Source organism: Danio rerio, chromosome 24 (genome assembly GCF_052040795.2).
Source record: "Danio rerio strain M-AB ecotype USA chromosome 24, GRCz13ab, whole genome shotgun sequence".
NCBI lineage: Eukaryota > Metazoa > Chordata > Actinopteri > Cypriniformes > Danionidae > Danio > Danio rerio.
Genome location: NC_141044.1, coordinates 44,665,001 through 44,686,410, shown reverse-complemented (window position 1 = coordinate 44,686,410; position 21,410 = coordinate 44,665,001). Strand labels below are relative to the sequence as shown.

Sequence of the window (21,410 nt, the reverse complement as noted above, 5' to 3'; positions counted from 1 at the left end):
ACTGTTATTATCATTTTCCATAGCAACTATACAATTATTACAAAATGTTAATAACTTAATTGTTTTATTGCCAAAACAACTAATTAGCAAAAAAGTAATTATTTTAGTTTTTTACCATAGCAACTATAAAATTAGTGCAAAAGATAATTTTTTTGTTGTTTTATTGCCATAGCAACTCTAGAATTAGTACAAAATATAAATTGTTTTAGTAGTTTTATATTGCCATAGCAACTGTAGAATTAGCACAAATAAAGTATTTTAGTTGTCTTGTTACCGTAGCAACTAATGAATTAGCACAAAAGATCAATTGTTTTAGTTGTTTTATTACTATAGTGACTATAATATTAGTACAAAATATTGATTACTTTAATTGTTTCATTATTATAGCAGTTATAGAATTTGTACAAAATATGAAATACTGTATTTGTTGTATTACCATAGCATGCCAATTAGTTTATTGGCTTAATTGAAGTACTTGACTATAGTATGGGTTAAAAACACTACAGCTTTACTATAGTATTTTTCCATGAGTGCATTCATTGATAAAAATCCACCAGAAGAGAAAAACAAAAGCAAACATTGGTTCAGAGTGCAGAACAAATTCAGTGTAATGTAATAAAGGCAGTCATATGAGTGTTTTGTACAGAGCTGCTGTTCTGTTCTGCACAGGAAAAAAAGAAGCTCAAATCAGATGCGTATTGCTCAAGATCCTGCCTGAGAAAGAGCGTGTTGTCAGCATGGAGCTCAGATTCACTGACCGTTGCGCCCGGGCAGGATGAGCATTATGGAGATTATTTTGACTGGTGACGCAGAGGATATCCTGAGCCGCAGCGCCGCTAACAGCCTCTTCCGTGGATTCAATAGCGCTCTGGTTGTGGCACACATTGTGTTTGCTTCACATTGTTCTGCTTGGAGTGTTGTTGACAAGCTCACACTCATCATCACGGGCATCACCTGTGTGTGTTCTGGGCTCGCTCGTCTTTCCGGAGCTCCGCTGGGTTTCCTTTTAATTAGTTCAGATCATATTCATGGAGTCTTTCCAACACTCGTGGGATTCTGAAAGTAGATTGAGGTTTTAATTGAAGGAGGCCAGTTCTATAAAAACAGTCTTGAAATGGAAGTTTGATTGTGTTGCTGCTGTGTGATGTTTCGTGCAGTGCGTGCTGAAGCCGTACGGACGTCTGGAAGAGGTCTGCAGAGTTTACCGGCGTCTGCCAAAAGCATTTCTTCAACCTCGTGCTGAATTCCAGAGCGCCCGCCCGGTGTTTGTTGTGGCTGAGCTCTGCAAACAATTGTGTTTAGGTCCAGTGTGAGGTGTGTGACTTCCTGTGCGGCATTCCAGCAGTGTATACACAAACACAAACACAAACACACACACACACACACACACACACACACACACACACACGCTCTCAAAGATACATACTCACATTTACACAAGTATACAGATCTCTACACAGACACACGTGCACGCACACACACACACACACACACACACACACACACACACACACTCAAAGATACATACTCACATTTACACAAGTATACAGATCTTTACACAGACACACGTGCACGCGCACACACACACACACACACACACACACATGTAGACACACCTTCAAATACAGACAAATACATGCACGCATGCAGTTGCACACATATATGCATATATCTTCACATACATGCTTACACACACACACACACACACATGCACTTAAATGCAGTGATTTTAGCCTCAGTCACTGGAATATGCAGATGGTGTGGATGTTCACCTGCAGGTCTGAGGACTGTGTGTGTAAGTGTGTGTAAGTTGCTGAGTAAACAGTGCTGTACTAATGAAAGCTCGCTGGTCCTCGGGTGGGCTACAAACAAGCATAAAAGCTAATGAATCAGCCGCTTCTCCAACAGAGAGCTGCTGCGGTGCGTACGGTGGACAGGTGGTCCGCCAGCGGCTCCAGACCATCACGCTTCATAAAACACCATAAATAAACAAGCGTCAGGTGATTAAGCCCTAATAATACGACAACCGCTGTTCACTGAAGTTAAAGCGCTTTGTAGGTGACTGTAGAGCTCAGAAATGAAGACAGTTAATCTGCAATGGGCCAACGCTGTCCTTACGGTGGGTCCTTGTTTTTTTTTGTGACGTGATGTGGATGTCGATGTGATTACGTGGTGAAGCCAAAGATACATTACTAAGTCACTTTCAAAACTTTCTTGAAAATTTCCCACTGTAAATATGTATCAACTTAATTTCTGATTAATAATTATAATATTAATAATAACAGATTTTGTTTGTATAGCACTTTTCCTACTTAATGTAACTCAGCATGTTGTAACAAGCATAAAAAAATATTAAAACCAATTAAAAACTACTAAATTTAGTGCTAAGAAGAGATTTAGATTAGAAGTATGCATTAATAAAAACTTTACATTAAATGTGATTTTTCCCAGTATTTAGATAAAAAACATCATATTCTTGATCTTTATTTATTATTATTATTATTATTAATATATTTTATTATTAATATTATAGATCTTCTCATTAATTTTTAAAATGATCATATTCTAGACATGTTTATTTATTTGTATAATTTGTTATTATTAATATTATTGCTATTATTATTAATATTATAGAGTTTCTTAGTGTTTAGATTTTTTTAAAACCATCACATTGCAGACATATTTATATATTTATAATTATATTATTATTATTATTATTATTATTATTATTAATATTTATCTAATTCCCCAATATTTTGTTTTTAAACCGTCTTATTCCAGACGTTTTTATTTATTTATTTATTATTTTTATTATTGATTTATTATTATTATTATTATTATTATTATTATTATTGTTATTATTACTATTAATATTATAGATTTTCTTAATATTTTGATTTGTTTAAACCAGGGGTTTTCAAAGTCTAAGACAGTGGGCCTCCCTTTTGACACAACTTATCCATTGGCGCCCCCCTCCTCCCAAACACGCACACACACACACACACACACACACACACACACACACACACACACACACACACACACACACACACACACACACATATATATATATATATATATATATATATATATATATATATATATATATATATATACACACAGTATATATAAAGACACAGACAGATGTCAGACTGTTAACTCACTTTTATCATCATTTGCATGAAAGTGCAATTATTTACAGAGTAATAACAAGTATTTTAATATAACGTTTTAAACTAGGATGATGGTTAATATGAATAGAACAGATCCAAGAACTGTTAATCCCATTCAAAACAGTCAAAGTTTAGCGGGTCTCATGCTGTCATTAGCCAAAATATCTTGACAAACCACACTTAAAGGTCGTGGTTCATCAGCTGGTCCTGTCCACGTAAATCCTAAACTCAGAAACCGATCCTTTGCAGGCAAGTGCACACATAGGGCTCAACCTGTGCAGTGCACATGCCCTCTTTAGTCCTGGATAGAAAGTGCCCTTCCAAAATGATCAAAAGTGCCCCCGCGACGCGGCACACCCCGGTCCCGCCCTTCAGTAGGCGCGCGACAACACCGCTCTTGAGCACGCGCGCGACAACACAGCTGATCAGAACGCGCGCGACAGACCCTCCCCCTGTATTGGCAGGCTTACCAAACAGAAGCGAATTCACAGCTATGACCTTCTGGGTAAAAAAGATTTTCTTATTTTTGACGTATTATTTTTTTTAGCTTTGTTTAATTAAAACGTTTAAATATAATAAAAAATACATATAATAATTAAACTTAATAATTATATTTTCATTATATATTTTTCACGCGCCTCCCCTGACATGCTCTGGCGCCCCCCAGGGGAGGCGCGCCTCACACTTTGAAAACCCCTGGTTTAAACCATAAACATTCAAATAATTTATTATTATTATTGGATTTACCTTCCATACTACAATAATATTCATATATGCTGTTCAGTGTTCATATCAAAAAATATTATTGAAACCAACTACTATTAACTTTATTTAATTTATCTTAAAATTCTGCCTTTATTCTTCTCGCAATTGCAAGTTTGTATCTTACGATTCAGACTTTATATCTGTGTTTTGAACTCAAAGATAGTTATTTTGTCACTTGTGGAAATAAAAAAGCAGCAGTATCCAGACATGTGTGATATTTGTTATAAATAAATAAGGTGATTAAGCTCTAATAATATGACAGGCGCTGTTCACCTCTTTGTAGGTGACTGTGTCGGCCTGAACGAGCTCAAAAAGCAAGCTAATTAATCCACAATGGGCCGACGCTGTCCCAATTTCAAAGGCTTTTCTGGTAGCGAGGCTTTTTTGATATTCTCTGTCTGCCGCGGTGTTTTCGTGAGCCGGGAACGCACCTCTGCGTGTGTTTGACCACAGGCAAATATCTCCATTACTGTCAGCACACTTTTAATGGCCCTCCTTTGACTCATTAGCAATTTGCTGGGCCTAGTTTCACTTCACTGCAGCACTTTTCCATGCTTTCCTGACCTAATTATGAGCAGGACATTGTTTCTTGAAGGTTAGAGAGATTTTATGATAAGAAATGGGCCCACTTTAATGTTGGATGATTGACAAATCACTTTATATTTTGACTGATTTATAGGGAATGATTCTGATTCGTTTATAAATCAGACATGGTGGCCCATGCATTGGAAATCAGATGAAGCTGAAGACATTAATAGATCCAACAGATTGATCGTGTGTTTCTGTAGTTTTTAAATGGACAGTACAACAAAAATGTACATTTAGTTATGTACTCATGCTCCACTTTTTTTTCTGTTGAAAAAAGAGAAATTGGTAACACTTTACAGTAAGCTTGCACAGGAATGTTTTTTTAAGTGCCTTTTCCACCATGTTGTCAAAAAGTTGACTGTAAACAGAAGCTTGCAACACTTGCCCCACCCCTGAGTTCTTCTGATTGGTCCACAGCTTTAAAACTGACATCTGTTTTGTGCTTTGCTTTTGTTTGGATTTGTTTTGCTTTGTTTTGCCTTTTGTTTTGCTTTTTGTTTTATTTTGTTTTGTGTTGTGGTTTACTTTTTGTTTTCTTTTTTTTTGTTTTGCTTTTGCCTTTTTGTTGTTTTGTTTTGCTTTTTGTTTTGTGCTTTGCTTTTGTTTTTTATTTTGTTGTTTTTTGTGTTATTGTTTTGTTTTGCGTCACCTGCTGTTGTTTTGTTTTTTGTTGTTTTGTTTTGTGTTGTGCTTTGCTTTTGTTTTCTGTTTTATTGTTTTGTTTTGCCTTTATTTCGTTTTGTTGTGCTTTTTTTTTGTTTTGTTTTGCGTTTTGTTGTTGTTTTATGGTTTACTTTTGTTTGTGCTTTGCTGTTTATTTTGTTTTGCAGTTTGTTTTGCATTTTGTTGTTTTGTGCTTTGCTTTTTTTGCACTTTGGTTTTGTGTTTTGTGCTTTTTGTTTTGTGCTTTTCTTTTTTGTGCTTTGCTTTTGTTTAGATTTTTGTTGGGACTTGTTTTGTTGCTTTTGCTTTTGCAGTTTTTGTTCTTGTTTTGCATGCTAACATGGAGGTTATCAGCACATACTACTTCACTGCAGCACCGTTTATGTTTTCCTGCCTTCAATATGAGCAGGACATTGTTTCTTGAATTGTAGAGAGATTTTATGATAAGTTATGGGCCCACTTTAGTTTTGGATGAATAACAAATCACTTTTTATTTTGACTGATTTATAGAGAACGAGTCAGATTTGTGGCCCATGCAAAAAAATATGTAACACCTTTACAGTAAAGTTGCTCAGTAATGGGTTTTAACTTGCAACACTTGCCCCGCCTTTGAGTTCTTATGATTGGTCTACTGCTTTGGAACTGACATTGAGCTGTTTTGTTTTGTTTGTGTTGGGTTTTGTGTTATTGCATTTGTTTTGCTTTGCTTTTATAGAGTTGGGTTTTGTTTTATGCGTTTGTGTTTTTGTTTTTTAGTTTTGCTTTTGTTTAGCTTGTGATTAGTTTTGTTTGCTTTTGTTTTGCTTTGCATTGGGTTTTGCTTTTTGTTTTGCATGATAACGTAAAGGTTATCAGCACACAGTAAAAAAAGTTGACAACTTAAAAGGCAACGTACTGCACAGCTTTTTTGAGTTGACTTAACTTTGAACCCAAGTACTGCACTTGACTCAAATTAAGTTGCTTCAACTAAAAAAGCTCTGCAGCTAGTTACTTCACAATTTAGTTTAGTCAACTTTTATTGTTATACAGTGTACTTCCTCACTGCAGCACTTTTGTATGTTTTTCTGACCTAAATATGATCAGGCCATTGTTTGTTGAAGGATGAAAGTGTCCTCAGTGAATGGACCGTCTCCGCTTCATGTCTCGGCTCAAGGCAACAGCTGAAAGTTCCTCCGTGTGTTCGCTCCGCCATGTGTTCGTCTCCCACGTTTGCTGACATTTTTAATTGTTGCCAAGCATCGATGCCCAGCGTTAATCCCAGAGATTTATTTATGTCTGCGCTAAATAGAGGAGGCGTAAATATTTGAGCTGCACGCGTGGACCGTGTCGTGCCAAATTGTTTTTTTAATGACGCTCTAATTATTTCTCACACATTTTTTTTCTGGTGTTTATTGTGAAGCTGGCATGTGTGTGTGTGTGTGTGTGTCTCCTGCGCTTTTCATGTTTGCTGCTCTTCTTTATTACACACCGGCTGCCGGCCCGTCCTTCTGTTTCCTGCTTTTGTCAACAGGAATTCATTTGAAGTCAACATGAAATGCTGTTATAGAGCATTTTACTGTAGATGATGACACAAATGCATGAGTATATCTGGAGGAAGAGCCAACAATGCATTGATTGAGTCTAATTTGTATGCCAAAAGTAATGTTCCTGTTCCATGAAGACATTTGATAAAGGTCTCTTAGTGTAAATATATCAAAACCTAATTCTTGATTGGTAATATGCATAGCTAAGAACTTATTTGAACAATTTAAAAGTTGATTTTCTCATTATATTTAGATTTCTAGTTCAAATACTTGTATTGCAACATATTGGCCAATTATAACTAACCAAACATCACTGCAAAGCTTATTCATTCATTCATTCATTCATTCATTCATTTTCCTTCCGCTTGGTCCCTTTATTAATCAGAGGTTGCCACAGCGGAATGAACTGCCAATTTATCCATGTTTAACATAGCGAATGCCCTTTCAGCCGCAACCCAGTACTGGGAAAGACACACACACACACACACACGCACACACGCACACACGCACTTATACACCACGACCAATTTAGTTCATCAATTCACCTATAGTGCATGTGGAAACCCATGCCAACAGGGGGAGAACATGCAAACTCCACACAAAAAAGCCAACTGACCCAGTTGGGACTCGAACCAGCGACCTTCTTGCTCTAAGGCCACAGTGCTAACCACTGAGCCACGTACTGCCCTAAAGCTTATTCAATTTATATCTCAATTTAAAGTTATTTAATATCTGTATGAACACACACACACACACACACACATTGAAAATTTGGTTTAAACAATTAGTTTGCATTAATTATCACAAATGCTGTTCATAGAGGACATATTATTGTATAATCTTAAAGCAAAAAATATTATTATAACCTATTACATTTATTTTATCGCACTCAGACTTTCTTTCTGTCAAATACAAGTTTATTTCTCAAAATTCAGATTTTAGAACTCAAAATTTTCACAAAAATTGTGAATTGTAATCCAAAAAGCCAGAAATTTAGATATTTATTCTAAATCTGACATTTCTGTTGATATTAGTGTTATTTTCTTATCATTATTGTCAAACGTAATCTCAGAATTTTGAGAATTAAGTCAGCATTTTTGAAATATGTCATTTTTAAAAAGGATTTTAGTTTTCTTTCACCATAAATGCAATCTCTGGCGTATTGTCTGCAACATCCCGAATGTTTCAAACCAATAATTAACCAATTTGCAATCCTTTTTATAACTAATTGCATACAGTACATTGTAGAGAATAAGAGTTGCCCAAAAGTTAATCTCTTTCTGTCATATACGCTCAGATCAGCTTTATTTTTCCGCTTTTCCCTCATATTTATTTGGCTTACACACACACATATACACACACACACACACACACACACGACAGCAGTAATTTAACACTCCAAATAACCGCATCGCTGGGGTCCGGTGTACAAGTGCAGATTTAATTGCATTAATAATCCACTCATTGAGGGCTGACATTGAACCTGCCCTTTCAGAGCCACGGCAGCAGGAAATGCCACAACAGCTAGAGCCAAAATGGAGGCCTTTTCCTAGTTAATAATGGCACATCTTGTTTCGGCTCCCGTGCTGGCGCATGAATAAAGTCTCAGTGAAACTGGAGTTAAATCAGTCCAGCTCTCAGCCTTCACACTGCATCTCTAATTGGTTTTCCATTGCGAATTCTGATGAAGCTAACAGAGATTTATAAAGCATAAATGCTGGTTTGTGGTTTTATGCATGAAGTTGTGTAGATTTTTGTTTCTGATGGTTTTGTTCACACCCATTTATATACAAGTCAGTGCAGCGATCGTTCTTCTGCAATTTATGCATCAAAGGTGTCTAATTTATAAATTCATCATATTTTTAATCATAATTGTTTTCTATCTCTCTGTCTGTCTATCTATCACTGTATCACTCTATCACTCTATCTATTTATTTGTTTATTAAGTTTCATTATGATTCATTATTTTTTTAGTAATTCATATTTATTTATTCATTCATTTATTTATTTATTTATTTATTTATTCATCCATCCATCCATCCATCCATCCATCCATCCATTCATTCATACATTCATTATTTTGTTTATTTATTTATTAATTTCTTTATTTACTTATTCATTTATTAATTAATTATTTATTCAATAAATTATTACATAAATTTTTTTATTTATGTACTTTATTATTCATTTGTTAATGAACTAATTTATTCATTCATTCATAATTTTTTCATTAATTAATTGATTAATTAATTAATCTATTTATTAATTTACTAAGTTTACTTTTTTCATTTATTTATCTGTTCATTCATTTATTTATGCATTTTATTTATTTCATTTATTTATTTATTTATTTATTTATTCATTCATTCATTCATTTATTTACTAAATGTATTTTTTCACTTATTAATTTATTTACTATATTTACCTATTCATTCATTCATTCATTTGTTAATTAGTTCATTTGTTTATTCACTAATTTACTAAGTTTATTCATTCTTTTTTTATTCATTTTTGTATTCATTTATTTATTCACTTGTTTATTTTTCTATTCTTTTATTCATTTATTAATTTATAATTTATTCATTTATTTAACTTTATACGTTCATTCATTTATCTAATTATATTTTATTTGTCTATTTATTCATTTATTTATTTACTGATTGATTCATTAATATTTTTATTCTCATTTATTTATTGATTAATTCACTCTCATTTATTTTCATTTTTTAAATCGTGGAATTTTGAGTCTTTTTTTTTTTTTTTTTTTTTTTTTGCTATTATGTGTTTTTTTTTTTTCTCTGAGTTTTCTTTTTTTATTATTAAAAGTAACCCAATGGGAGGGAAAAAAAAACATAAATGCAAGAATGACAAAGTAGAAATGTCACAAACATTGTAATTCCAAGATAAAAATCAGACATGCAAAGAGAGAAGAAAACTTCATGCATGAAGTAAACACACACTCCGAGAACTGCACAGCACACAGTGCGTAAAACAGTGCGTTTCATTAAGCCTGAAGTATGAGTGCGCGTGTTTGTGTGTGTGTGTGAGTGTGTGTGCAATAGAGCTGGTCTGGGATCAGATGAAGCACAGATGCTGCTGATGCAAGCGTTTGCTGCAGTAAAACTCTCTCTGAAGGCAGCCAGATCATTAATAAACATTATGCAAAATATGTATGTAATTTGTAAAATTAATATTGAACCAAAATAAAACTGCAGCATTAGTGTTTCTCATTGAAGCTCCTCCTGGAGAATGTCTCGGAGCGCCGGGACGCCTTTTTAACCTTGAGTTGGTGCTTTCAGCGGCTCCAGAGGCGTTTCAGGAGACGGCAAAGGGAATTGTATATTAAAATGTGCCCAATAACAGCTAAAAGGCAAATGCCTGTAAATATTTAATTGGGCATTATACAGGTTTTGTGTGAGTTCCGCTTCTCGTGTTAGAGTACGAGTGAGACAGCAGGAGATAAAGCTCAAAGTTGGGAGCACTGAAGGCATCTGCAGATACTGTATTCTATACTATATTTCTCTAGATCTATATTACTCTCCTAAAGTCTGCATGAAATAAAATGTAATGTTTATTTTGCTAGTGCACATGGTTAGTGTTAAAGTGAAGAGTACAACATGGTATAACGGAGTTGAGGGTCCAAATGCAGTGTCATAAACAGTCCAAGTTGGAGCAATCGGTCTCAGGCGAAGAGATCGGTACAGGCGGCTTACAGCATAATCGATAAACAAGGGCAGGGTCAAGAGGCACAGCAAGACTAGACGGGATTAACACTTTGTAAAGTTACAGGTGAACTAGACTCAGCAATGAATGAGTGTGAGTGTGCTGTGTATATAGTCGAGGATAAAAGTCCATGATTAGCTTCCAGCTGTAGGAAATCATTGTGTTGTGAAACTGGTGTGTATGAGGTGCATGGTGGGATGTATAGTTCATTTCAGTGGCAGAACTGTAGTTTGGGTAATAATGAATGTTTCCCAATGATCTGGCTAGATTGCTGGTGATTGACACTGGTCGTCTGCATCAGCTCTGGAGCAGCAGTTCGTCTCTTATGATTGAAGAATTATTCTTCCAAGCAGCTATTAGTTTGTTGTGAGTGAAAGATGAGAGGAGGAGCTTAAATTGAACCCCACGCCCTGTTATAATGATAATAATTTTTATTATTATAATCATAATAGTGTGTGTAAAAAGGTGCTATGTCAGTTAAATTTAAATAATAATAATAATTGAGGGCATTATTTCAGTTTGTTTTAAAATATATTAATAATGATGATAATAATAATCATAATAATTGTTGTGCAGGGGGCACTATTTCGGTTTGATTTAAAAATCATAAAAATAAATAATAATAATAATAAAAATCAATAATTATTGTGTTGAGGACACCATTTCAGTTTAATGAAAGAATATTAATATTAATAGCAATTATAATTATTGTGCAACGGGCATTGTTTCAGTTTGATTTTAAAAAGTATTAATATCAATAATTAATAATAATCCTAATTATTGTGCATAGGGCAATATTTCAGTTTAAAAAAGTATTAATAATAATAATAATTAATAATAATCTTAATTATTGTGCGGAGGGCAATATTTCAGTTTAAAATAGTATTAATAATAATAATTTTCATAATCATAATTGTGCGGAGGGCAATATTTCAGTTTAAAAAAGTATTTATAATAATACTAATACTAATAATAATTAATAATAATCATAAATGTGCAGAGGACATTATTTCAGTTTTATTGAAAAAATGTTAATAACAAAATTAATAATAGTAATGAATAATAATCATAATTATTGTGCGGAGGGCAATATTTCATTTTGATAAAATTATTATTAGTAATAAAAATCAATAATTATTGTGTTGAGGACACCATTTCAGTTTAAAATTATATTAATAATAATAATATTTAATAATCATAATTGTGCGGTGGGCATTATTTCAGTTTAATTAAAAATATTAATAACAAAATTAATAATAATCATAATTATTGTGCGGAGGGCAATATTTCAGTTTAATAAAATTGCTATCAATAATAATAATCAATAATTTATGTGTTGAGGACACAATTTCAGTTTAATTAAACAATATTAATAATAATAATAATAATAACAATAATAATAATAATAATAGAAATCATAATTATTGTGCAGAGGGCAATATTTTAGTTTGATTTAAAATAATTATATTATTAATATTAATGATAATGATTATAATGATGATGATGATGATGATATCAATCAATTATTGTATTGAAGGCACTATTCCAGTTTGATTAATAATAATAATAATAATAATAATAATAGTAATCATTGTGCAGAGGGCAATATTTCAGTTTGATTTAATTATTATTATTATTATTATTATTATTATTATTATTATTATTATTATTATTATTATTATTATTGTGTAGAGGACACAATTTCAGTTTGATATTAAAAATAAATTATTAATAATAATGATAATAGTAACAATAATAATAAATAAATTTAGTTGTGTATATTTAATATAGAGTAATCATATTCTTCATTTTTAATTTACTCTTATATATTTTTTTACTTTTTGTTTATTTATTTTTTATTTTACAGTGTTCAATTATAGTTTTTTCACAGTTATCTGATATTTACTAGCACTTCCTGAGTGTGGTGTGTTTGTGCATCAGTCTGTTTTTTATATATAGTGTATTGTCAGATCTGCTCATCTCAAGAGAACAATAGTTTGCACACAAAAAGACAGCATTTGTGTTTTGCACATTTTGACATGGTTTTCAGTCCTCCCGCCTGCTTTCCTCGCTCCATGCGCCTGTTTTTGGGTCACTGTCAGTGTTCAGGAAGGATATATGGATTTATGAAGCGCCGCAGGACATGCTCCGCTCCTTAACACCTCATATTTCATCTGCTCCTGATGGATGAAACCCTGAATGTGTGTCAAGCGTTTATACGAGCGGGACGTTTTCAAGGAACCGGGCTCTCTGGTGGCGTGGGCAAAGTTAAGTGAGGTTAAGATCTCTCCTCCAAATTAGAGCAGCTGAGCTTTTTAGAAGACGCGTCTTTCTGAAAGGCTTTGGGAACGTTTGACTCCGTGCTCATGTGGGAGCTGCTCTATAATGGAGGAACATTTCAGGACGCTGTTTTTGTGTCAATGTGAAACCGCTTCCGCTGTCATAATGTGGTGAAATGCTATACTGCGCTCAGACAATGCAGGGCGGGAGCTGAGTTTTGTCCTTTGGGAGTTTATTACGTCGTAATTTACACACTGTCGTATTATTTCACTGGTGTTTTTGAGTGAGAAGATATTTAGAAGAATGCTGATTTTATATGCAAGTACTACAAAGTTTAGATTATAAATATAAAGAGGTGAAGTCAGGATTATTAGTCCTCCTGTTAAATTTGAATTCTAATTGTAATCTTCATAGTTTTAAAAACTCATTTCTAATAACTGGTTTCTTTTGTCTTTGCCTTGATGAAAGTACATTATATATATATATATATATATATATATATATATATATGCACAAGATATGGTTTCAGCACCGATATCGCATTGTATGCATCCATAATAGGCACATTACAAGATATGCATGTTTTGTTTCAGTTCATATTATAGTTGACTAGAAGCCATAGTTCAAAACACACAACACTTGTGGAGGCTCTGCAGAATTGAACCATGATAAGAGTGCAAGTCTATCATCTGCATGTGTTTTAAGGCCTGTGACTGTGTGAGTATTTTTCGAGAGTTGAAAGCAGTAGTGCATTTTAGGGTTGGGTGATGTTGACCAATTTGGCATTGTACCATGTCTAATGTGAAACATCGCGATGGACAATGCCATTGTCATCGTGGTGGGGGGGTTGTTAAATATCAATTAATTCATAAATTAATTAATTGTAGCCTACCGTTTTCACTACCTGACACGCATGGTCTTTGCTTGACCAATAACCAAACCCTAAATAAATAGTTACACGCAAATGACCACCTGTCAATCACTTTCTTTCAGCGGGACTCTGGTATGAATAGGCAGTGATCTAATCCATCTAATGGCTTTTCCCACAGCTGGTGGAGGAGATGAGAGTTCGGTTGGAGTTCACTGTAGTGCATACATTTTCATTGTTTTCACTGCAAACTCCTCACGGCGTGTGCTGATGGAGGATACATTAATGCAGAATGCATCTTTGCACCTATGAACGCCAAACGCAGCACTCAGGAACAGATTAAAACAGTTGTTATGTGAACAATGCTTGCCCCGCCTTTGTGCTCTTCTTATTGGCCAACTGCTCTAACAGAACACGAATGATTGGCTATTATCAGCCGTCAATATCTCAGTCAATGCCTTCAACCTTCAGTTGACAGGAGCTACAACCGCGGAAATGTGAAGTGCTGAAGATGAGAGAATGACAATAACACTGACAGATTTACCCACAGTTACTAATAATGGCACATCTTATTAGTGATCATGTGCTGAATGTTAATCCCTGTTAATGTTAATCACTTTTCCAAGAGTGGAGAAAAGACTTCCAGTGGCTTCATGTCCTCTATGAAAATAACTAAAGCTATTCACTGTAAAGTCTGTGGGACGGGGTTTGCAGGTTTGCCACTGAATCTACACGTTAAGCGTGAGAGGTGCTGTATAATCCTTCATTTAACCCTCACCATGCTGTCAGTCATGCAAGCAGCAGCTATATGTAACGTTAAACACAGATCATGAAAAGACAGCTATTGTTATGAAGATGACATGCAAATAATAAGTTATACATCAATAGAAATGTGGGGCTCAGCGTCGTGAAGTTTGTTGGCCATCGGCGTTGGACGATGGCATCGTCTATCGCCACAACCCTAATGCATAAAGAAGTTTATTAAAGATTCATTTGAATCATTTATATGATGAATGTAATGTGTATTTATATTGCACATTTATCATGTATGGCCATACACCTAAAGTGCTTCACAATCATGAGGGGGGTCTCAACACCACCAGTGTGCAGCTCCACTTGGATGCTACAATACAACAGCACCAGTGCTTCACCACACACCAGCTATAGGTGGAGTGGAGAGACCGCGATAGAGCCAGTTCTGTGGATGGGGATGATTGAGAGGCCATGATGGGTAAGGGTTACACCGGGGTTACACCCCTACTCTTTACCAGAAGTGCCATGGGATTATTAATAAGCACAGAGAGTCAGGAGCTCGCTTTAACATCTCATCTGAAAGACGGCGCTCACTGACAGTATAGAGTCCCCTTCACTATACTGGGGCATTAGGTCTCACACAGACCACAGGTTGAGCGCCCCCTGTTGGCCTCACTAACATCACTGCACACAGCAACCTTGTTTTGCGATGTGGTCTCCCTGTGGTCAGCCCTGCTTCGCTTCAGTGAGTAACAACTCTTGGGCTGCAGGGTGATATGGCTGTAGACAATGCAATGTTATTTTAAATTTGATTAATCAATTGCTGCAACCAAATACTGCTAGACTGTCCCCAGAAAACCTTAAACCATGGTTTAATTTGCTTATATATTAGCTCAAATGTGTTTATTTGTGATTGTAGTTTGTGTAAAATGTAAATATAATAAATGATATAAATATATTTATATTTCACTTCCCTGAAAAAAATAAATAGTAACAGTATCTTTTCTAAATAGAGCTATTTAAATCATCTGGAGAAATCCTATTTATTTCGCAATATATATATCCCAGAGACAAAGATATAATGTACTCTTACTAGTATTCAGCTTAAAGTGACATGTAAAGGCTTTACTAGGGTAATTAGGGTAAAGTTAGGGTAATTGGGCAAGTCATTGTATAACAGTGGTTTGTTCTGGAGACAATCCAACACTAATATTGCTGAAGGGGCGAATAATATTGACCTTAAAATGGCTTTAAAACTATTAAAAACTGCTTTTATTCTAGCCCAAATTAAACAAGACTTTCTCCAGAAGAACAGATATTAGAGGAAACTCTGTGAAAAATTCCTGAATCTGTTTAATATAATTTGGGGAATATTTGAAAAAGAACAACAAAATTTTAAAGGAGGGTGAATAATTTTGACTTCTCTTATTGCTTTTCTAAAAATGAGCAGCCTGATCAGTGTTGAGCTCAAAGTCCTCAGCAGCTCGATTAAACAGCATCATATTGTAATATTAATGAATAACTGTGTGAGTCTCGTCGCTCTGTATCCTGCGCTGGTGATGGTTTTGGATCCTCATCAGTGAGGTTTTGTTGGGTTTGCAGATCTCCGAGTTTCTCTGCTCCTCTCACTGGAGCGCAGAATTAGTTTGAGTGTTTTTTCCAGGCAGGGTTTGTGGAGCAGATCTTTCTGCCACAAACCAGGCAAATCTCCATTGGCAAATGCAGTAGATGCCAAATTAGGCAAATCCCTGTTTAGCCCAGCGAAGAAAAGAGAATCATTCTGTGTGGCTCGTCTTGGAGGATCCAGAAAGCTCTTTGCCCAAACTTCTCCTCCTAATACTCTGAAACAAAACCTTCAGCATATCTCACTCAATCCAGACCACTTACTATCAGCAGGAAGACGAGAGCAGAACTGAGCAAAATGTATTATTCAGTATTGGCCATTTCTCAAAAACAATTAGTTCAAAGCAAGAGCAGAACGTGTGTCTCAAAATATTGTTTCACTATTGAAGAAAAAAATTTGCATAATAGGTGCTCTTTAAATATAGAAATTTAGTTCACTGTGGTCCGATGAAAGTTAACTATTTTGACCCTTGATTAATGTATAATTCACACTGTTTGATCTCCGTTATGTTGGTTCAAACAGGATGTTTTTCCTTAAACAATTTAGTTAGTTTTACATGGGATTTATGCAAATTTCACTCATTACATGTGTCGATCTTGCAGTCTCCAGAAATCTAGCTACTGTGGATCGCTGGAGAACTACAAATCTGCCACCAAATGGACTACAATCCTGTCATGCATCTCACACACCTGTTCCAGTTTTCCCTGTTGACACACACACACATAGAGACACACAGCTGAAGCTCATCCTTGATTCATTAGCTGGACTATCATTTACACACACATTGCTGAGTCTTGTGAACCTGTCAACATTACGAAGCGTTTACCTTGTCTTGTTTTTCCTATGCCATGTTTCTTGTCCCTCACTTTGTTTATGGTTTATGTTAGCCGCCCGGACTAATCCATTTACCTGTGACCTATTATTATTATTATTATTATTATTATTATTATTATTATTATTAGGACATCCAAAGATGCCTTTACAAGTTTTTTTACTTTAATAAGGACAGCAGGAGTCAATGATTTATTTCAATTGTTTAGCCTGACATGTTTACTGTTCCACAATATTTTAAATGTTTTTTTTAAATAATTACATAGTGTTCAATTGGGATAATTGCTGTTTTTTTCTACTGATTTAAAACTTTTTTTTAACTAATTTTACTAATTTAGAGCATATTTTTAGAGCAGTAACCACAAATACCGTAATACTTTTATCCAAGGTTATCATACTGTCAGAATCCACACATGTAGAGGAATCACAATAGAGCTCGACTTGACTTAAGCTTTGGATTATAAACTCAGATGTGGTTTGAAGTCAAGTCGAGCTCTATTGTCACTTCGCTGCCTGGTCTGTGTGCTGGTGTTAGTGTCAGGTGTTGTAGATGAAGCCGCAGACTCTGAGTGGCGGGTCATTGGGACCGGCAGGAGATCAGATTCGGGATTCGCGAACCGCTGGAGTCTCAGAGCCGCAGGCGAATCCGCAGGCGCTGCATTAACAGGACAGAGCCCAGAGCAACCCCACAGACCTGAACGCACACACGCTGCAGTCTGCACGGGTCTGAGAACAGCTCCTCGAGTAACACTAGCTCTGTTTACATCCAAACAGGAGAATTAGACTGTAAAACCTCATAAATCATTAGTGAATAAAGCAGCGTTTCAGTCCAATGAGAAACAAAAGAGAAGAAAATGATCCGTTCCTGCTGCTCCTGCACAGATATTAGTCAAAGAAGTGTGGTTTGATGCATTCGGAGAAACCACTGTGGTGTCTTCTAATAAATAAGTTGCTCCTCAGAAGACGAAGGCACAATAAACTCAAGCTAAATCGCTATCTTTAATCCAGGCTGTTTCTTATAGGCTGAAAGTCATCATGGGCTTCTCTTAGCTCTTTTCTTGCTGTCATATGCTCTGATTGGATCGGAAATTGGTGTGTTCATGGAAAGGAGCTGGGGTGTGTGTGTGAGTTATTAACTTTGATTATAATCAGATGTGTTCCCAAGTTAGGTCATGAAAAGATGTGTGCATAAGTTTACACCCCCTTATCGAGTCATTTAGAGGAGAAAATGTGCTGCTGTTTTTACTTTATGGGATTATGAGCTATGCCTCCATCCAACAATGTGAATCAATAATGCATAAATGTGACTTGTGTGCATATCGCATAATAAAGCAAATAAAGACATTGCTATATAAATAAATATCACATTTGTAAGATTTTACCCACCGGACCAATGACGGAATCTAGTGTCGTGGTCGAAGGAATTCTGCGTGTATGTCTTCTCGGGTGCTTCTGGAAAAAGTGATTTTACTTTATTAAAATACATTGATTCACTTCTGACTTTACGCGTAAATTAATCTGACCTTAATTTGAGTTATTCTCAATTTGCCATTTATGTTTTTTAGCTGATCACATTTTTAGTTGTGATACAATTTAGACATTTTCTTGGGTCCGATATTCTTAATTGTATGTTCATTAGGGATCAGATGCCGCTCAGAGTTCTACGCCCCTGGTTTGCGCGGCTTCTCACGAACAGTACGTCGATACTCTGAAGTTAGTCAGAGGATGCAGGATTAACTAATACTCAATTGTCCTGGTTGCCAACTGTTCACTCATCCTAAAATAATAGTTAATTTAGCCATGCAACTTACTCATTTAAGTGATTAGATGAGTAAAGAGATCTTCATGCTGTCGCGCCAAAACGGCTTCGTACAGTCAAATGTGTCTCTTAATCAAATCTACTAAGTCGAATCATCAGGGTAGAGCAGACTCCACTTAATCTACTGGATACAATGAATTATGATCAGTACAACAACATGTCACATCTGCAAAAAGGGAAAGCTGGAAACACAAAGGGTTAATTAGTATAATTAGGCAAATTATTAGACAACAGCGGTTTGTACTGCAGACAATTGGGAAAAAAATCATAATTAAGGTGGATAATATTGATAATAATTGATGACATTGATAATATTAAATAAATATTATTGGAAATACTGTGAACATTTTCCTTCCCTTGGTAAACATCACTTGGAACATGATTTTAAAAAAGTAAAGTTTACTGGAGGGCTGGCTATTAATTAATTAATTAATTAATTTATTTATTTATTTATTTATCCATTTATTTATTAATACATTTATTTATTTTTGCATCTATTTATTTATCCATTTATATATTTATTTGTCCATCTATGTATTTATTTATTTAATTATTTACTTTTCCATCTATCAATTTAATTATTTTTGCCTATTTATTTATTTATTTATTTATTTATTTATTATTTATTCATTTACTTTTCCATGCATTTATTTATTCATCTATTTATCGGTCAATCTATCTGTCTATCTATCGGTCTATCTGTCTGTCTATCTATCTACATGTCTGTCTGTCTGTTTGCTGTGATTTTGATCAAATAAATGCAGCCTTGTTGAGCAGAAGGGACTCTTTTCCAACTTTCCCCCAGTACTGTGCAATCGTCTGTCCAGCAAATAAATCTTCCCAGTCCCACCAGCGACTGCTTCATTTCCTCACACATTGGCACCAGGCGTTATTAAATCAGGACATTGGCGTGTCTTTATGTCAGGAGACGCCCTTCTCTTGGGTTTGGTCTCTCTGTTGTTTCCCAGCATGCACCAGCATGGAGCGTTGTGTTCTGTGGCTTGCGTCCCATCATGGCTAATTTGTTCCCATCTCTCGAGACGGAGGGTATTTTGTAAGTCTCTCCTTAAAGTGAATGAATAAGGAAAGTGGGTCATTGGCGTTTGCTCAATACTTACAGCTTCGTCCAAATATTCCAGACTCTCCAACTCCCTTTTTTAGTCTTTATTATTCAGCCAAGCATAAAGATGACATGAAGCAGAGCCTCGATTTCTGACATGTTCAGCATGTAGACCATCAAACCAGACACACCTTCAGCGTTTCTTACTCTATGCTGGAGTTTAGAAAGTGGTGATCAAATATGAGTAGAAGCTGTTAGGAGACATGTATTTATGATGTAAAAATCACTTTTATAAAAGGTTTAAACAGTTGTGTGACAGCAGTGTAGACATTTGGCAATGCTCAACATCAATTATTTGTATGTTTTATAATCAGACTTGATGCAGAAACACTTTGATTGACATTCTCCCTTTGTACGTGTCTTTAGAGGGGGAAAGCCCCGCCCACTAGCGCCTATCTCTCCTTCATTAGCATAAACAGCAGCCCTGAGTGAGAAGCAGTCGTCTGTCCATTAGCCATTAGAGTGTTTGAGCTGCTGAAGATGATGTCAGCATAGACTAAGAGCATTATAGATGTGGAGTTCTAGATGAACAGCGACAGGAGCCACATAGACTGACAGAAGCATCAAGCACACACTCACACTGAAGCACACATGCAGACTAGGTTTGTGCGATATGGGCAAATGATTTTCTTAGATTTTTTTTTTTTTTAGATTTTAATCCTGATTTTGACTCACACAAACGTTTGACAGTGTAAATCTGTAACATATTTTCTAAGGTAAACAATTAGATTTTTGTCATAGACCTGTAACGTGTCTCTAAAGCAGACATAAGTCAAATGAGAAAAAGATCACCCAGTAAAGGGTGAACAAATTATCCAACCCAGACTCATTCTGAAAACGTAGCCCCGTGGATGTTTCTGGAGACCGGGAAATACGTCCCTGGAGGTATGTATTTTTGCAGTTTATGTTTTTGCGAATCCGCGAGAGGCCGATGTGTGCACTTTTTCACATCTTAAATGCCTCTCGCAAGTGCCATTCGTGCCCGCTCTGTTCTCGCGTGAACTTACTATAGACCGCTGTCAAACGGCCGTCTGTCTGACTAGCTGAATAATTTACTGGGCGATTGGCCAATCAGCTGACCCACCCTCCTCCTTCCCTGAACCAACTAATTTTACAGATTGACCCGCCGCTCACCCGCTTACTTCCCTAAACCCAACCAACAATTTACAAAAGCCGTCCAGAAAAAGAAAAACGCTCGTCTGATTTTTAGCACGTTTTGGGATTTTACCACATTCTCACCCTGTCACGAACTTGTTCACTTTATTTTTTGGATTCTGTTTTTCATTCATTCATTTTCTTTTCGTCTTAGTCCCTTTATTAATCCGGGGTCGCCACAGCGGAATGAACCGCCAACTTATCCAGCACGTTTTTTACGCAGCGGATGCCCTTCCAGCCGCAACCCATCTCTGGGAAATATCCACACACGCACACACGCACACACACACTACGGACAATTTAGCCTACCCAATTCACCTGTAGCACATGTCTTTAGACTGTGGGGGAAACCTGAGCACCCGGAGGAAACCCACGTGAATGCAGGGAGAACATGCAAACTCCACACAAAAACGCCAACTGAGCCGAGGTTTGAACCAGCGACTTTCTTGCTGTGAGACGACAGTACTATCTACTGCGCCACTGCAGCGCCCGATTCTGTTTTTGTCTTGCCTGATTTCTGGAACC

At 35.7% G+C, this 21,410-nt stretch overlaps 1 protein-coding gene across 1 annotated transcript in view; it reads left to right on the top strand.

The window, feature by feature from the left end:
• ptprma (protein tyrosine phosphatase receptor type Ma) overlaps window positions 1–21,410 on the top strand; it is a gene marked incomplete at both ends in the record, with an annotated part of 253,813 nt that overhangs the window by 3,251 nt on the left and 229,152 nt on the right.